Below are 20,220 nucleotides of genomic sequence, written 5' to 3'. Positions count from 1 at the left end.
AGTAGATAGAGTACCAGAACTGGAATCAAGAAGACCTGAATTCAGATTCAGGCCCATACATTTACTATTTCTTTTACTTTTGGCAAGTCATTTAACCTTGTTTGTTTAAGTTTTCTCCTTTTTAAAATGAGCTGTAGAAGGAAATGATAAATTACTCTAGAATATTTGCCAAGAAAACCCCAACTGGGGTCAGAAAGAGTCAGACCTGACTGAAAAGATTGAACCACAACATTTCTATTTTATATGACAATAAGCCTAGATAGTGATAAAAATGTCAATTGAATTCTCAGTGTGATGTTATATTTTGTTCAGCATCTACCAAATATTATCACAAAAGCTGCATTGTAATCATTAATTTATGAACATTTTATCTTTATTTTATGCTCTCAGGAAATCAATGGACATTTTGCCATTATTTTTATCTTGTAGTAATTCTTTTTAAAAATCTTTTTGTAGTATAGAACATGTATTGTTTCTGGAGGTTAAGGGCTTGGGTGTAAATACCACCTCTGATGTTTTTCTCCTTACAATCTTGGGCTGTCTGACTTTTTCTACCTGCAATCTTGGGCCAGCCATTTTACATTTCTTCAATTCACTATTCTCATCTGTAAATAAAGAGTATTTGACTAGATGGCATCTCTGGTAGCATCCATATCTAAATTAATGGTTCTATGACCTTTTTGAGCTTTGTAAATATATTATGATGATAAGGATGGTGATGATGTCAAAGTCAGGATAGATTTTGCTTTTATCTCTTGAGCAGTGAGAAGCCAATTTGGAGCTTGGTTCAACTACAGATAAGAGGATGACCTTTGGTGGAATTTTATATTTCTGTGCGTGATATACAAGCATTACATTAAAATGTCTTTTATACTATTTAACCTCATTTGCTCAGCTCAGATGAATGAAATTAATGTATGTGCATTTGTTAAGTGCTCCATTTGTTCTCAGAACTATTTTAGGAATTGTGTAAAGACACAAAATCTAATTTCATATTTAAGGAGCTAAATCAATTGTACAAAAAAATCAAGCCATTCCCCAATTGATAAATGGGCAAGGGGCATGAATAGGCAATCTTCAGATAAAGAAATCATAACAATCGATAAGCACATGAGAAAGTGCTCTAAATCTCTTATAATTAGAGAAATGCAAATCGAAACAACTCTGAGGTACCACTTCATACCTAGCAGATTAGCTAACATGACAGCAAAGGAAAGTAACAAATGTAGGAGGGTATGTGGCAAAATTGGAACATTAATGCATTGTTGTTGTTGTGAGTTAATTCAACCATTTGGATGTCAATTTGGAACTATGCACAAGGGGCTTTAAAAGATTGTCTGTCCTTTGATCGAGCCATATCACTGCTGGGTTTATTCCCCAAAGAGATAATGAGGGAAAAAAGACTTGTACAAAAATATTTATAGCTTTTTTATATACCTTTTTTTGTATTACATTCTATTCTGAGTTCAATAAATAGTTTCATAATTTCCAGGGGCCCTAAGTAATATTTTTTCTGGAAAGAGGGTGGTAGACCAAAAAAGTTTAGGAACCACTGATCTAGAGGAATTCCATGTGAACTGGAATGATCTCCAGGAATTGATGCAGAGTGAAGACAATAGAAACAGGAGAACTTTATACACATAGAGAGATACACTGTGGCACAATTGAATTATGGATTTCTCTACGAGCAGCAATGCAATGATCCAGGACAATTCTGAGGGATTTATGAGAAAGAACACTATTCACATTCAGAGAAAGAACTGTGGAGTAGAAACACAGAAGAAAAACATCTGCTTGAACACACGGGTTGATGGGGACATGACTTGGGGTTGTAGACGCTAAACAATCACCCTAGTGCAAATATTAATAATATAGAAATAGATCTTGATCAATGACACATGTAAAACCCAGCGGAATTGTGTGTTGTTATGGGAGTAGGTTAGGAGAAGTGGAGAGAAAAAAATAATATGAATTATGTAACCATGGAAAAGTTTTTAATTAATCAATTAAATAAAATTTTAAAAATCTAATTTCATTTTGGAATATAAACAAGTCCTATCCAAGAACAAGCTGGTAATTAAATCATAGATCTCCAATTGGAAAGAATCTGAAAAGGCCAAAATCTCATTTACGTGAGGAAAAACTAAAGCCTACAGATTTTAAATTACTTACCCAAGGTCACAAATTTCTAAGGTGAAATTTGTACATGGATCTTCTGACTTAAAAACCATTGTTTTGTTTTGTTTTGTTTTGTCATGCCTTGTTGGGATAGCCCTTCCTTTCTGATTACAAGCTACTTAGGAAAATTTAAGAATAGTACTAAAATGAATGTGATGAAGTGCCAAAATACACATTATATAAGATAAATGTTATACATTGTCAGAAAATAGTGTAGAAAGAGTCAATGGTGACTGGAATTTTTGTGGAGAAAATTCAATAAGGGAAATCAAAGTGTGTAAAATTTATATAGGTAATATAGAGAGAATTTCCAGGCAAGGGAGAGTGTAAGCATAGGATTGGAGATGAGAAGAATTTTTTGCTAGAGAACAGTGAGAAAAATTACCTGGTTAAAGAATTTTCAGTTAAACCATGTTATGATGAGTTTCAACTTGCTCCAAATTTGATATATTCTCAATGGGAAAATGGTATGATTCCATGATTTTTCCAGAGAAAAATGGCTTATTGAAGACTGTGTTTTTATTACTCTTGAAGAATCAGAGAGATGAGATTAGAAGTAGATGAAATGAAGAGCAGGGTGGACATTTTAGGAGGTTATTTCAGATATGAGGTAATAGAGTCTAGAGTAGTATATTCTGTATGGAAATGGGAACTTCTTAATACACAATAACATCCAACTAGATGAAAACTTTGAATGGAGCAGTCGGCCTGGAGTCAGAAAGGCTTCAGTTCAAATTTGGATACATATACTTACCGGCTATATGATCTTGAGTAAGTCTCAACTTTTATATTTCTTCCACTATAAAATAAGGATAATAATAACACCTTCACAGTAATTCTATGAGGTTTAAAAGACATAATATTTATAAAATAATTAGCACAAGGCCTGGAACATAGTGAACACTTAATATATACATTTTCCTTCTCTTTTAGCTTCCTATATCCTTCGACAAGATACTCTGGCTCATAGGCTTATTTTGGTCACAAAATCCATTCCACCAAATGACATTTATGAGATCACATTTGTCTCCTCGTGTTAAAACATCTGGTTAATTTCATTTATTGTTTAAACCTTGGATGGTAGTGCATAGCTTTTTTAAGCCAATGGTCTTACTAATACTCATTAGCTTCATGGATTTTGTCTCATGAAAAATTCAGGATGTCTCAACCATTTTAACTTCATTGTACTCCATCTACAAGGTATCTATTGAGTTTGGTACCTAAGTAGATTTCTTCATTTTCCTTTATTTGTTGTTATTATTTTAAATTCCTTTTATATTATCTATGATTGTATTAGACATAATCCTTGATGATAAAGCACAGATGATAAAAAATATTCCTTTTTTTCCTGTAAAGAAGTGGGAGACTGGGGGGTGTTTCATAGTCTATCAAAATCACTCAGTATATCTTTGGTGTTTTTACTTAACAGTTTTTCATGCTTGGAAGAAATTACAATATGTGGGTAGATATTAAGATATCATTTTAGTTTTTTAACACATAAATAACACAGTACAAATAAAAACTGAGAAATTTTCTTTGTTCATATTTCCTTTGTCTAAATTCCATGCTGATTTCCATATTTTTACTTCACACAAAACAAATTCTTTAATTTTAAAATCACTCCCTCTATAGAAGAGAATGTTTGCTAATTTATAATGCCACCATAATTTATTTGTACAATGTTTGATCTTTATATATATGTGTGCATATTTCTGAGAAGAATTAGGGCATTTTTTCATACAATGACACTGGGTCTCATCAGCATATATTAAGACAGAACTGACATTCTTTTGATTGTCAGCTATGAACTATAATGGTCATTAAACATCAGGATAAGCATTAGAAACTATATGAAAATAGATAAGTCAATGTTAACTCTATAATGTAAATTATGCAGAGGTTTATATATAGTAAATTGTCTACTCACATACACACATACACACACACACACACATATATATACATATATATACGCATATGTGAATTTCTTTATGTGTAGATGAATTTTGCATGTGGTTTTATATATGTGGAAATTTACTCTACATATAATTCTTTACTAATTAACATTTTTTAAAAAATCTCTTTTACTTAGATTTTAATATCCACACAAATCTGATGACTAGTCAATAGAACATGAAAGCTATCCAAAAATGCTTTCATAAGACCTGTGTAAAGAGGTGGGGGGACAAAATGACTTTCAAATACTAGAGTTTAAAAGAAAATATCCTTAAATATAAACATTTTTGCATGGTCCCAATAGATATATTTTTAGATTTGCTCTCATATGTTGAGCATATTTTAAAAAAAAAAGCATATTTAAAAAAATAAAGGCATGCATATTTTGAGTTCTAGGGATTATTTGACCCTTTACTGTTTTATTTTCTTCTATTTTTATCCTTTTCAAGGAACTCATGGCTAGGATAATATTATTATACTATTTCTTCCCTTCTTGATTTCAGTCATTAACCTCCTCACCTCCAAAAGATCCATATTACATTCAGAATAAAGTTTTAATTCCTTTGGTTGTTTGTCATGTTGAACAATAGAAAGCAGCAAGTTTAATTTCTCATCATTTAGCACTTTCCCCCCTATTTTTATGTTAACCCATGAAGATGATTTCAGCATTTATTATCTATACTGTAGTCAGACCTTAGAGAGTTGGTGTGTGTATGACATAATTAATAACATTTTATTTTCTACCAAAAAATCCCTATGGCCTTGTGTTTATTTAGTGTCTAGTATAACTAAGAAATACTGTTTTATGTTATGCTCATAATTGCATTTACAGAATAATTCGACTTACTTTATATGAAAGGATGGCAGAAGTGAAAATTGAAGAATATATAGTTGGCTTTTTTAAAAGAATTGATTAGTTTGAAATGTGCTAAATCCCCCTTCTCCCACTTCTCCCTTAAGGACAGACTTTATTTCAATCCATATAAAATATCTAAGACACAAAGACACATATAAAAAATCAGGAAAACAAATTATTAAATAGCCCAGTTTTCTCCCTTTCCCCAAGAAAGTAAAAATAATTTGAGGAACAGCTGACCAGATAATTTAACTCACATCAGACTTAGATTATCCATGAAATTAATTCCAATTACCTTAAAGCAATTAGAAATTTTCAATTATATTTACACTTTGTATTTAATGCAATATAATCTATTTTGGACTTGACCAATGATTTCATTGGAATAAACGAATTTTTTGAGGAAATTCCTTCCATCAATAGACTTCATCACCTGCTTTGTAAAATATAATCTTTACAGTTGGCAGAAATATTTTAATTTATTTTTCTAAGAAATGGCAATGATAGACTGATTTCTCCACTTTAAGTCCTGACTTTTATCATACCACTATATCTCGAAAAATGGAAAAAGATTATACCTAAACAAAATTAAAAATAAGCAAATTACTTGGTTATGAATATCTCCATAATTTGCACTTTGAAAAGGGACAAAGGGCCAATGTGACAATTATGGATATTGGAATTCAAGGCCTATATCTACTTATGTGACTTAAATATGAATAATTCAGGCAAATACCGCAATAAAAATATTCATCTACATAGGTTCAAGGAAGTTATTTAACAGAAGCTTGCCACACCTCTAATATAATAGATAAGAACAATAATCAACAATAACAACAAATGAATGTTACGTCCTATACCCATAGATGAGTAATGTTCTTACCTGAGTCTACCTTAGGGTGGTTCCTTATGGGTCCCTCATCTCTATTAATTCTGGGAACATCAACATTGTCCTGGATATCCCTGGGTTTCCACACCAGTCTTAAAGCCTTGTAACTTCTTCAAGTTTAGAGAAATGAGGCTCCAAAATGCATATTGGGTCAGTTATAGATTGTTTTGGTAATTATAGCTATCACTTCATTTGTAAAGCTCAAAAAATTACCAAGCAGGGGCAGGAACAATACATAAATCTACCACTCCAAACTTGCCCCTTTTCAGGTTCATAGCCTCCATTTCACCTACCACTCTTCATAAGGGCACATCTGGGCTAAAAAAAAAGAAAATGGAAGAGTAGAAACTATGGTTCCATGTAGACACTCAAAGTTGTAAAAGTAAGATAGAGGATTACTAAGATTGGGAAATTTGTGGAAGAAACTATGTTATCAAGACTCATCTTTACTCTTTATCAAGGTGCATGTCAGCCAACATTGGGCTTCGCCATGGATATTGATAATTTAAAATGGGAATTGAATCTCTTCATCTTTCAGACAAATTAACCTAATCTGGGAAATTTGAAAGAAGAGTAGAACAGAAAGCAGAGGACCAAAATTTCAACTTTTGTATTGATAGCATGGCTTAATGGAGTAAGACTGAGATAACAACTTTCTAGTCCTCACCCTGCCACTAACCAGCCATGTGGTCTGGAATGAGTTACTACAATTCTTTCCTAATCTGTGAAATGGATCCATGTATGACTAGTAAACAATATGATTTTTGTAATTCTTTCTTTATCTCATATTTTATGTTTTATGAATTCAAATGCCCATACAAAGTTAATGATGAAGTTAAATTGATCTAAACTCCTCTGAGTTTTTCTTTTGCAAAAACCAATATAATAAGTGATCCTGATTCCTTCTCATGGCTATTGAAAGGCAAGAGTATACCTGATTGTAACACTGTGTTGTGCTATTCAAATATATAATGCATGGTACTAGGAATAAACAGAAACATGAAAATAGATATTCATATAGCAGGAAAACTTTATTTCAGATACTGCCATTGACACACATAGATTGCAGGACACTGAGGGCAATTCACCTCACATATCATTGTGTAAGGTTGCTCTGAGGCTATTAGTGGCAGAAGTACTGACCACAGCAGTAAATGGAGTTTCCTTAAATGAAAGTTCTCTATATTGACATAATCACAAGCCTTATCATCACTATGAGCAATTTTTATAACTTGCAAATATATATGTATATATATGTATATATATGTACATATATATACATATGAGAGAGAGAGAAATCTTAAGGGATGGTACTATAAGTATTTTTGTTATTTCTTTGTTGAAAATGAAAAAAAAAATTATCTGAAACATTAAACAGTTTATTCATAGTCATATAATTTGTAATTGTCAAACAAAGCAATGGATGGGTAGTTTTGACAGATTTGTTTGAAAAACATAGACATATATAAACAAGTGTACAAACATAACAGTAGTGCTTTTAACTAATGGAAACACACATAATTAGGTGGATACAGAAGATTTATTAGTTTTCACTTGTTTAAACCTTTTTTCTTCCGAGGAACTCAATTAGTCTCATGCAAAAAGAACTTGAATTCTCCCCATACATCTGAAAAATTTATCTGAAGCACCAAATTCTGTTTTATGCCACCCAGAGTTTTCATTCCTCTTTTACTCCATAGTTCATTTGGTTTCCACTGGAAATAAGTAAAAATAATATGTAAACAACAATTAAATATGTTTCAGGAACTTCCTCAGGTTATATTTGAAATAAGTGAGAAAAACTTTCCCCCCCTTCATCACCTTTGAAATATTCTCTACAAACCAGCTGCTGTCTATTTTTCTAGATTCTTTTTTATGAAACATGAACTTAAAGTATAACAAAAGGATACAAGAAATACACTTAAAATCTGAATAGCATTTTGTTTTGTTTGGGAGAACTTGGTTTATTTAAACTCCAGAAACAATATTTACATAAGCTTTATAAACACAGAGAGAATTCATTTATCTCTTAGAAAAGAAATCAATAGTAGGTACTTTGGCAAGAATACAGCTTTCTTCAGGGGGACAACAATAAATACCTTATTTGTCAGGCACAAGGCCAAAGAGAGGGCTCTTCATCTATCACTTCCTTAACTAATAGCCAAAGACCATTTAATGATCACCTCGATTCTGAGAGCTTTCTATCAGCCAAGGTGATCTGGGTGCCAACCTGAAAGCCTTGTTAACTGGGAGAAATGATTACAATAGGAAATTCCCAGATATGCAATTGGTTTTCAGTCTTGTCCATTGTTCTGGTTGATTCCTACCTGGCCAAACTGCACAATAAGTTATGTGGGGAGACAGTGTAATATAGAAGAAGTTGACACAACACTGATTTGAAACCTGACTCTGGGACTTCAACATACCCTTTAATTAATTAAGAAAGCATAATGTACTCTTCTAGGTATTCATGAAATGCTCAAGCAAAAAAGGGAAATCTGATCTCAAGAAGTTGGATAAAACACATTCATGAAAACATATATAACCAAACAAAAACCAAAATCCTATATTAAAAGATAGTGCCATATATAAAAAATTCAGGGTCATCAGAAAGAAATGAGAACTAAGAATAATGGACTAATTTCTAGCTGGGGAGGAAAGGGAAGACTTTAGGAAGCCTGTGTCACTGAAAGAAGAGATGGGATTTAATATGATATTGCTAAGAGAGTTCATTATTAGCATGGAGGAACAACTTAAGCAAATGCATGGAGGTAGGAAAAAGCAGGTTGAAATTCCTGTCTAGTTTGGTGAAATACAATGTATGTGGATTTCTGTAATTTAGATAACTTCTCTGAAGGGAAAAAAGTTTCTTATCTTTAAAACATAAATAATAATAATGATAATAACTGTTTTCAATATCTCAGAGGGTTGTTCTGAGAATCATGGGATAATTGAAGATAATTTGCAAACTCTGAAGTACTATAAACATGCATTAGGCATTTTTCCACAGTGGGTAAATTGATTACTGATCCTGCCATCAAGAGAGACTCTATTCATGTCCTTCTTCTGAAACTTATTAACTCACTGTGGGTCATTTACCTCTATGTGCCTCAGGCTTATCTTCCCAAATCCAACCTTATTGAATCTGCTTTCATAGAGGAAGTTTCCTAAGCTGACAAAACCAGATTCCTTACCTAATTAGTATAGCTATTTAAGGAAATATGGAGAGGGTAGCAAGTATTATTTACAATGGTTATTTGTATGATTTAAAAATTAAATTCTAGTGTCCATATTCTCACCTATATTGCATATGTACTTCTTAATTTCATTTATATTAAAATGAAAACAGACTCCTTTTTGAGAGACTACTGAGATTTCTTTTTTTTTAATTAAGCTTGATCCATGAATAGTCAAATAGGTGTCAGTGTTGATTTTGTCTAAACACAAGGTTGGGGGTGAACATCAGTTATTTCCAGTGGGGTTCCTACTACAAGTAAGTATTCACCTTTTGCCATTAGAAATTTTTTTCTGTTAGTCCTTGGGCACATATCAAGTTCTGAAGTAGCTTTAGTTCTAGGAAAAAATGAATACCTAATTCACATTGTTTATTTTAGTAAAGCAAAGAAAGGTGAGTAGAATTTTGTCATAGGGAAAGGGTAGAGAGATAGAGAAGCACACACAGAGAGAGAAATAGAGAGAGAGAGACGGAGATGGAATGACAAAGAGAGAGAGATAGGACTGTTTCACACTTTTCACATTTGTATTTTTATCCTCAATGTCTTCTTATATATAGTAAATGCTTTTTAAAGATATGCTATACATCAAAGACTGTTGAAAATTCTGGAATCTCAAAAGAAAAGGAAAATGCTACAGTGGATCATGACAATTACTAAAATATAGCATATCTTCTCTCTTTTATTTTCAGGTATCTGAATTCCCTTCCAGGGGCCTGCACTTCCATCATTCTGAGAAAACTGGTTCTATTTATCAATAACCCATACAAGATACATTTATTAATATGTTCTATATGTAAAATATTGAAATAAGAATAAGAGAAAAATAAGTGACTCATAATATTTGCCTTTAAAGGAATTTTAATTGAGTAGGATTATAAGAATTGTATCCAAATAGATAGTAAAATACAGAATATCGTCAATGCATAAAACAGTTTTATAAAGCAAGTAGAATTTCAAGTTGAAAGAATCAGAGAAGGTTTTATATAAAATAATCCCAGTAAGAATAATTAATTACCAGATGGCATATGCTATAAAATATTCAATTTTAAAGCAATAATTCATTCATTAGTAGAAAATAACATTTTAGAATGATTAGAAAAAAGGAAAAGATGGAATGAAAAATTGCCATCATCAGCAAAAATAGGATCAGAATAAATTTTATCTTGAAATTCATTGGTTATATCTGGGAAACAGAAAGGAAGATAAATGTGGAAAATGTAGATTTTATTTCAGAATAGAACTCCAAAGATTATGTAAATACTGCAAAATATAAATGTGGCAAAGCTGAAGAAATGATGTTTATTCTGTATATGGGAAGACTAAATAACAACTTAATAAGTTATCCTTTCAGATTTTCTGTCTCCCTTTAAAATGAAAGAAGGAAAAATTGACTTCATTTTTAAGTCACAGATATACGTTAAATAAAAGAATATCTTACTGATAAAGATATTTTACATGTTTCAATGAGTTACTATGGTAAGTTGTAAATTATTCCTCTATGGAGGACATTAAAAATGGATTTAGTCATTTTTTTCCAGGAAGACTTCAATGTTGGACTCTCAGGGTCCATTCTATCCCTATGATTATGATAATAACTCACATTTATAGATCTCTTAATGGTTACAAAGCACTTTACATACATCATCTCATTTCATCCCACAACAATCCAGTGAGGTAGTGTAAGGAGCTTGCCTACTTAGCCATTTTTGGCTCTCTAATTACAACCAACTGACACCTCATTAACCTCTAGCTATTTGAAATAGGGGCACATGGAAACTCATCCTCCTTCCCTCCCCCAAGCCCTTGACATGAAGAACAATTGGTCCTGGGAAAATGAGCAGTAATGAGACCCATGACTATTGTTAACAGGGCAAGACCGGCTTGATTTAGTACTTACATCCCTTGAAATGTACACAGGGGTGACAGAGTCCATAGGACGGGGTCACCCCTGCCTCTTCAGTAAGAAATAGCAACTGATATAGAAAAGTTATGGATATTTTTTCCAATCCTTGGGAGTATTTGGGAGCAGACTCTAGACTCCAGCAGTTGAGATGATCATTTTGGATGAACTGATTGGATTGGGAATAGTAGGGTTGTCCATATCTTCCTGGCAAATACCAGTTCTGAGGCCTAAGAGATAGGACAGTTTTTAATTTATATTTTATTTCTAATTCTCTTTTTCTTCTAGGTTCATTATCTAATATTCCTACGCTGGCACTCTATGATCTAAGATCTCTCTTCGTTCTATACATCACTCCAATCTTGGCTTCTGTGTCTTTTTATTGATTTCATCTTATTCCTGAATTGAATACACTTCGTCTTTATCTCCACCATTTGGAACTCTTGTCTTCCCTTAAGACAGAACTCAAACACTACTTTCTAAGTAAAGGTTTTCCTAATCCTTACTAATGCTAATATCCCAGATAGAGGCAGCTAGGAATCACAATAGAGAGTGTGCTGGGCCTGGATTTAGGAAGACCAAAATTCAAATCAGGCTTTAGATATTTAATAATTATATGACTCTGGAAAAGCCACTTTGCAAAGGTCTATCTCACTTTCCTCAACTCTGAATTGCTTATGATACTAGTACCTACTTCACAGGTTGTTGTAAAAATCAAATGAGGAAATATTTATATAATACAGTGCCTACTATATGGTAGATATTTTTCAATGGCCCCTTCTTTTTCTACCAAGCTTACATGGTATTAGCAAAATTGTATTTGTTATGTTCATATTTATTTTATAGACACATATATGTATATAGACATGTTCATATGTTTTCATATGTGTATATATTTATTATTCTCTTGTATGCATAGGAAATGGTTCATTCATGGTATAGCCCAAGATTTGATTCTGAATTAACCTCCTAATTTATATAGAATCCACAGGGTGTTTCCTAGGCCTTCACTCTTTCAGAATATATTTCCTTCATTCATTAATGCTGGAGGGGATGTGGCAAATTTGGGACATTAATGCCTGGTGGTGGAGTTGTGAATTGATCCAACCATTCTGGATGGCATTTTGGAACTATGCTCAAAGAGCACTAAAAGATTGTCTGCCCTTTGATCCAACCATACCACTGCTGGGTTTGTACCCCCAAAAATTATAGGGGAAGAGACATGTATAACAATATTTATAGCTGCACTCTTTGTAGTGGCAAAAAACTGGAAAAGGAGGGTATGCCATTCAATTGGGGAATGGCTGAACAAATTGTGGTATATCCTGGTGATGGAATACTATTGTGCTCAAAGGAATAATAAACTGGAGGAATTCCATGTGAACTGGAATGATCTCCAGGAATTGATGCAGAGTGAAAGGAGCAGAACCAGGAGAACATTGTACACAGAGACTGATCCCCTGTGGCACAATTGAATGTAATGGATTTTTTACTAGCAGCAATGCAATGACCAGGACTATTCTGGGGGACTTATGAGAAAGAACGCTACCCACATTCAGAGGAAGAACTGTGGGAGTAGAAACATTGAAGAAAAACAATTGCTTGAACACATGGGTTAATGGGGATATGATTTGGGAAGTAGACTCTAAAAGACCATTCCAGTGCCTTTCAATAATATGGGAATAGGTCTTGATCAATGACACATGTAGAACCCAGTGGAAATGTGCATCAGCTATAGGGGGGCGGGTGCTTTGGAGGAGGAGAGAAAAAGCATGAATCATGTAACCATGGAAAAATGTTCTAAAATATAAAAAATCAACTAAAATATTTCCTCTAAAATATCAAGAAAGTTCATTCAATGGATTTTAAGGGGTTTTTCAGATTTAATCTAAAGTCTTTGATTAACTGATTGAGATACATTTTCTCTTGGCAAATATGTTGTTGGTGGTAAGTAGTTAAGATGTATTTTCTCTTGAAAAATATATCCTGGATAAATGGGGTAGTGTTATTTTGACCCCATCCTCACATTTAAATTCACATTTGTAGAGCCAATCACAATTCCATTTAGATTTCAGACATATCAGTGGATACCCAGAAAAAAATTACCTTTTGATCCATTTTTTTTGTTAGTGGTGATAGATATTAAGTTTTCTTAAGCATTTATCTCTAATTTCAGTTCCTGGATTGGGATGTTGTTCCCGAATCAGGCTCCATCACCTTCCCTGGAGAGAATAAGTTACTAGTCTTTGTCAATCTTCATCAATATCATTTTATCTTGTGTCATTTTAGAATCTTTCTGTTTGTGGGAGAATTTGGCTCTTAAAGGATCATTTTTTCATCAATATATCAAGTAACCAGAAGTCTTACTGTGTTTTAATGATCATTTTATATTAAAATAATTGGAGGATTATGTTCATGTCTAGGGATCTACAATTAAAATCTACAAAGAATGCCAAATAAAGAGAGAATGCTAATGCTAATAATCTACTGTTTTACAGAGATTCTAGAGTAAGTATATTTATGTATCTACATACATATATATATATACATATATATGTAATTTTCAACATCATTATAACTAAGAAGCATTTTATCTTTTCTGAAATTTTTGCTTTAGATCCTTCTATTGCTTCAGGGCGGGGTCTGTTTATAAAAGCTTAATTGAAGAGATATGTTAGCACTCAGCCTATATGAAATACAGAATGATTCTCTTCTATCTTAATGAAGGATGGCATAATAAAAAGCAAGAATAAAAGAAAGAAATCTTGGTCCACCAATATGCTCAGAAACCATATCTTAACTGATATACAAATTTTATCTCCTTTCCTTTGAGTATTGTTGCTACTCTGCTGCATCTAGAAGGTTCTAATTCTTCTAACTATAAAGCAGCTAGCTATTAATCAAAATGCCAACAAGTTCAAAGTGACTTTCACCTCACTGAATAATGTGATTCTCTTTTCCTAAAATCCAATTTTAGCTACTCAAGATGGTTTGGTTTTCACAGTATCATGGAATTCAGAATGAAAAGGAAGATAACAGCATTACTGAAAGTAATGTTAATTGACAAACTATTGGATAACCACTTAATCCTCTGGGGAAAAACTCCAGATAGCTAAGGATGGATGAACTGAGTTATGGCATGAAAAGTGAATAAGATCACTAGATAAAAGAGTTCTCAGTAAGAGAAGATTCCCAACAGCTACTCTTCACATTTTCATTATGCTTCATGTGAAGTAGTACATGCTGGTGAAGAAACTCTTTGGACCAAGTGATGTTGCATGGCTAGTAGGGTACCTTGAACAAGTTATCATAAAAATGAAGGGAGAAAAATCCTTGTTCTTGCCCTCAAAATGCATACTTTCTAATAAGGACCACAATTTTTAAATAATAATGTACTTACAATAGTATGTAAAGCATATCATGAAAATAGGACAGAGAAAGATAATCTGAAGGAGGGATGCATTATTAGCATCTGGGAGGAGAGAACTGAACTCCTGAAGAAAGTGTGTTTTCAATTGAATCTTAAAAAAAAAACTCTTCTCTTCTATCTTAGAATAAATACAATATAGTTTTTCCAAGATAGAAGAGTGTTAAGCACCAGGCAATGGTAGGTTAAGTGATTTGCCTAGAGCAGAACAACTAGGAAATATCTGAGGCTAGATTTGAACCAAGGACCTCTTGTCTCTAGGCCTGGTGAGGCAGAGGTGAGGACAAAGAACATTCCAAGCATTGCAGAGAGCCATTAAAAAGGCATGAAGATAAGGGATGAAAAGTCATGATCCAGGATCTACAAGAAGATGAATACTGCTGTATCACAGAGTTCATGGAAGGGTATAAGGCGTATGAAGCCTACAAAGGTAGGAATGATTTAGATCAAGGAGAATTTTAAAAGCAAAGTACAAGATTTTATATTTGATCCTGGAGGTGCCAGGGAGCCACTAGAACACATTGAGCAAGAACAATGTTATAAACTCTAATTTAGGGGGGAAGAAAAAAAACAAAACAAAACCTTGGCACCTGAGGGAGGCATAGATTGGATTGAGTAAAGCCTTGAGGGAAAGTGATCAAATGTGATAGACCCAGATAAGAGATAAAGAAGGCCTAAAAATGTTTTGTGACTATTTGAGGGGAAATAAAGGCATAGTGGCAAAAAAAATGTTGTGAAAAATAGAAATGATAAGCTTTAACAGTTGAGACTTAGCTATTTTCAGGAAAAAATTATATAGGAAAATTATGATGGACTTATGAAAAAGAATTGTATCCACCTTCAGAGAAAGAAATGTTAGAGCTGGAATATAGATTATAACTTACTATTTCTCACTTTGGTTTATTTGTGTTTTTATTTTGAAGCTCTGGTTTTATATGTGTATTCTCTTATGACAATGACCAATATAGAAGTATGTGTTGCATGATAATAAATGCATAAAACAGATAAAAACACTCACTGTCTCTGTGAGGTTGAAAGGAAGAGAAGAAGGAGATAATTGGGATTTTATAATTTCAGAAAACATCTTTTAAAAATTGTTATTATATGTAAGTGGGAAAATGAAAATTTTTCAAGACAAAAAATATAGACATGTCATCTGGAAAAAGATAAAATTGTATTATAATTAAAGAAAATGCATCCCTAATGATGGCGTACCTGCCTCAAAAAACGTTAGTGTCCCTTATTAGGTCTTGGATAAAATTTAACCTCCTTTGATTTTCAACTTCTTTTCAAGAGTAATTTCACATTGCTCCCTCACACAATCTCTAAAACTGGCCTGTCTGCCACTCTCAATAACATTCTATCTCTAAACTCTGCCAGGAAAAGCTCTCCCTTCTCTATTTGCATTTGTGAAATCTTTAATTTCCTTAAATAATAAAATTATTATTTTATACCTTTATGAATATGTCATGTTTTCTAATCCTTCCACATGATACTATTCTTTTAATACTATCCCTGTACTCCGCATTATTTTTTATTTAGTGTAGGCACAGCTTCTTAGGTCTTATTTTGGAGTTTGACTTTACTGCATAGGCCTTTCTCATGGGAAGTCGTGTTGTTTCTAAGCAGGACCAAGGAAAATTACCATCTCAACTTTCTGTAATCAGTTATTCGTTAAAATTTTAGCTTTCTCGGAATATTCCAAAAGTATGTTTTGACTATCAAGTCTCACTGACTTTCTTAGCATTGGTTTCCCTCATTAGTCTTCTAACCTTATACCTCCCTCTCTAAAGAAACTCTTGGTTTTTATTTTCTCATATGTTACAAAATTCAGCTTTTTCTTTCACCTCTAAGAAAGAACCTTTTTCTTTTACCTCACTAAGAATCTTTATCTATGCTTGAAATGTCTCCTCTCATAACTACAAGTAATAAAAGACAAGACAAAATAAAACAAACGAAAAACCCAACTCTTGTTTAAGGTACCAAAGCAGAATATAGAAACAAATTTTTAGATTTAAAACTTATCATATAGTAGGCAAATAATGTCAGTTAATGAGCAGGCAAATAATTCCTCTACTCATGGAGCTTATGTCCAGTATGAAAAAATGATTAAAAGAGAAATAAATGTGCATTGTAGAATAGCACATCCTAATGTGTTAAAATAGTATAAAAGTATATTTTATGAGATAAAGGAGAGCAAAGACCAATTATGATGTGAGGGTCAAGAAAGGTTTCAAAAAGGAGGTAAAATTGTTGCATTTGAATTAAATATGTGTTGAGAAGAGAAGATTTTACTTTAAAGAGAGAAAGTTGACATATATGTTAATATATGGTATTCTATAATGTTAAAGAGGTCATGGAAGACACAAGGTCATTGTTAACGGAACTATGAATTGGTACAATTATTCTGGGTAGTAATTTGGAATTGTACTAAGAAAGTAACCAAAATATCCATACTTGGGCCCCACTGCTAGGATTATAACCCAAGGATGTTATCATGGAACGAAAATCTAACCAACTGTCAAATATTTATTATAATATTCATTATAATAAGAAGGAAGGAAAAGGTAGCAATAATCAACTTTTAAGGCCCTCCAAGGTGTCAGGCCCTATACTAAGTACTTAGCAAAGATTAGCTCGTTTATTCCTTACAGCAATACTAAAAAATGGAAACTTTAATGTCCCCATTGTATAGTTGAGGAAATTGAGTCAAACAGATAATAAGTCACTTGTTCAGTGTCACATAGCTGGAAAATAATTCAGTTTGAATTTAAAATCAAGTCTTTCTCACCAGAATTAATGCTTTACCACAAACTCCTTTGTTTCAGAAGAGAAACACAAATTAAGATACATGAATATAATGAACTTTTGCTGTTTTTTTTATTTTTTATTTTTTAAACCCTTACCTTCTCTCTTGGAGTCAATACTGTATATTGGCTCCAAGGCAGAAGAGTGGTAAGGGTGGGCAATGGGGGTCAAGTGACTTGCCCAAGGTCATACAGCTAGTACGTGTTTGAAGCCAGATTTGAACTGTCTCTAGGCCTGGCTCTCAATCTACTGAGCTACCCAGTTGCCCCTCTTTTACTGTGTTTTAACAAAAAATGTACATGGAGATTACAGAGATGCATGGGAAAACATATGATTCTCTAGGAAGTATAATAAACAGAACCAGTATGGTGGCATGCTGACTATAATCATGTAAATGGGAAACACACACACACACACACACACACACACACACAAATCAAATCTGGAAGCTGAGTGATTGAAGTGACCAAAGCGTAGCCCCAAATAAGAGCTATGAGAGTTTACATTTCTTTTTTTTCCCATAGGTAAAGAACTATATATGTAGACTACTGTATATACTGTACTTTAATATGCTGACAAAGTGTTTGGGATATTTTTTTAACTATAACTGAATTTTTTTGTCTTTTAAAAATTCTTTCTTAAAAGGCTAATTCTCTGGGTACAGAAGGAAGAGGGTACACTGAGAAATAAATTGATCTAAAAACAAAATATATAAGATTTTTTAAAGAAAAGGATAATTTGAAATAGTATTCTCATTATAGAAAAGTTTACCTGTGGTATTCTTAAATAGGAAATATTTGATATAAGTACATATTTTTGATATAATAACATAATTGTTTGATATAAGCACATATTTTTGATATAATAACCATTTTTTCTCTAACATTCCTGTGGGGAAAAAAGTAAGTTCAATTAGTAAGAACTTTAAGTATTAGTTTGTTGGTATAATTTAAAATTATTTTGCAAATTTGCAAATGTATTAACTTTACAGATCTCTTCAGTGTAAATGAGGGCTTGGTGTTCAACAATTATTAATTCATTTTTAACACCCTGAGACATCACTTGTACTATTTATGCTAATATGTAAAGCCAAGAATATACTTTCCTTTATTGGGCATTCTATTAAAAATAATCAATTCCCCTAATGGTAGAGAAGCAACTCAGACCTAAGACTCCTAACAAGGTATCTATGCAGAATAAGCTAAGGAAGTAAGCTATCATAAGAAGGCTTTTTTTTTTCTATTTGTCCATAATATTAATCTATTTTTCACACTCTACCCATGTTATGTCTTTTGTGAGTTCAGAATATCACATAGAACTATGGATTTTCTATCACTTTCTTATGTATATAAGGACTAGTGAATTATCATTTTCTCTACTGATATCTTTTTCTGTTAACTAGATTATGAACTAAGCTGAATGAAAAGGGGAACTTTTTTTTTTTTTTTTTTGGCAGAGGGAATGTAGTCCTCTCCTTCCAGCATCAATTTCAGTCCTTAAGGAATATTTATCATGTTGTTTTGTATAATGACATTTCTTGTCACAAATTGTTTTTTAACCTGTGTTTATTGTGTACTTATTTTATAGGTACTTTATTTCATTTATTAATCAATAAATACAAAAATTACTCACTCCCAGGAAGAGGCTATTTTTATAGAGCTCTTATTGGATCAAAACACTATTGTTTTGTTTTTTCGTTCTAATACGTGAAAATCATTCAATGAATTTCCTATTGTTATCCGTGGACCATTCTGAAAAACAGAACTGCTCTACCATTGACAGTGGCAAAGGATGATGGTTCATCTTCTCTCACTGATAATTCTCGTGGCCGCAGCAGGCACACTAACAGGCTTCACTTCACCAGACTGTCTGCAGGAACATTGCCAAGGATTCTCCTTCGCCCCCCGGCCATATGTTTCAATATGTCTCTGTAGCTGCCGAAGCCAAACTCTGATATGCTTCATAAATTTTTGGATGAACTTGCAGAATGTGAATTCAAAAATTAATGAGCATATATTAACACTATCCCTGGGCAGTCTTTGTTTATGTGCTTAGCACATTAGACCTCTGACCCATTCAAATCATTATCACTGCATTATTGCGAACCTATGAACCAGACAGGTGCTGTACAGAGGGATAATGTGGAATAATAAATAATAGCATTGTCCGAGTTGTTGCATTGCATGAATAGAGAAGATATACTATTGGAGGCGATATTTCTAAAAGACACCTTCCTGGTGTTCTCTTAAAGGCAAAGAAAATTTCAGCTTGAAACATTCCAATTTGCTGAATTATGGAATCTAAGAATAATGGAGTTGGAGGGGATTTAGGGGACCACCTACCCCAGCCATACCTGAGTCAGAAGGAATCAGAAAAGGTCAATGAAGACCTTAGTAAGTCGGCTAAGGGGGGTTAGGGGAATTTGGGGGAGATGGAAAGAACATGAAATATGTAACTATGGAAAAATATTCAAAATTTAAAAATTAAAAAAAAGACCTTAGTAATAAAGAATTCTCTGTTTCTGTTAATGATACCATCATTGTCCCAGTTACCTAAGCAGAAAACTTGGGTATATCTTTCATTTTTCCTTCTTCACCCTCAAAAAATAAAATAAAATACACATTATGTTATTTCTACTTTTGTAATATACTTTCTATACTTAGCTTTTGCTTATGCTTTCTCCCATAATTTTTTGTTTTTGTTTTTGTTCGTTTTTAAACCCTTAACTTCCGTGTATTGTCTCCTAGGTGGAAGAATGGTAAAGGTGGACAATGGGGGTCAAGTGACTTGCCCAGGGTCACACAGCTGGGAAGTGTCTGAGGCCAGATTTGAACCTAGGACCTCTCGTCTCTAGGCCTGACTCTCAATCCACTGAGCTACCCAGCTGCCCCTCTCCCATAATTTTTAATAGACCCACTAAGCAAGTGATCCATCCAGCAATGATTCTGTCTTCTTTTAAGACACAGGTCA

Source organism: Gracilinanus agilis, chromosome 1 (assembly GCF_016433145.1).
Source record: "Gracilinanus agilis isolate LMUSP501 chromosome 1, AgileGrace, whole genome shotgun sequence".
Taxonomy (NCBI): domain Eukaryota; kingdom Metazoa; phylum Chordata; class Mammalia; order Didelphimorphia; family Didelphidae; genus Gracilinanus; species Gracilinanus agilis.
Note: the sequence above shows the minus strand (reverse complement) of the source record.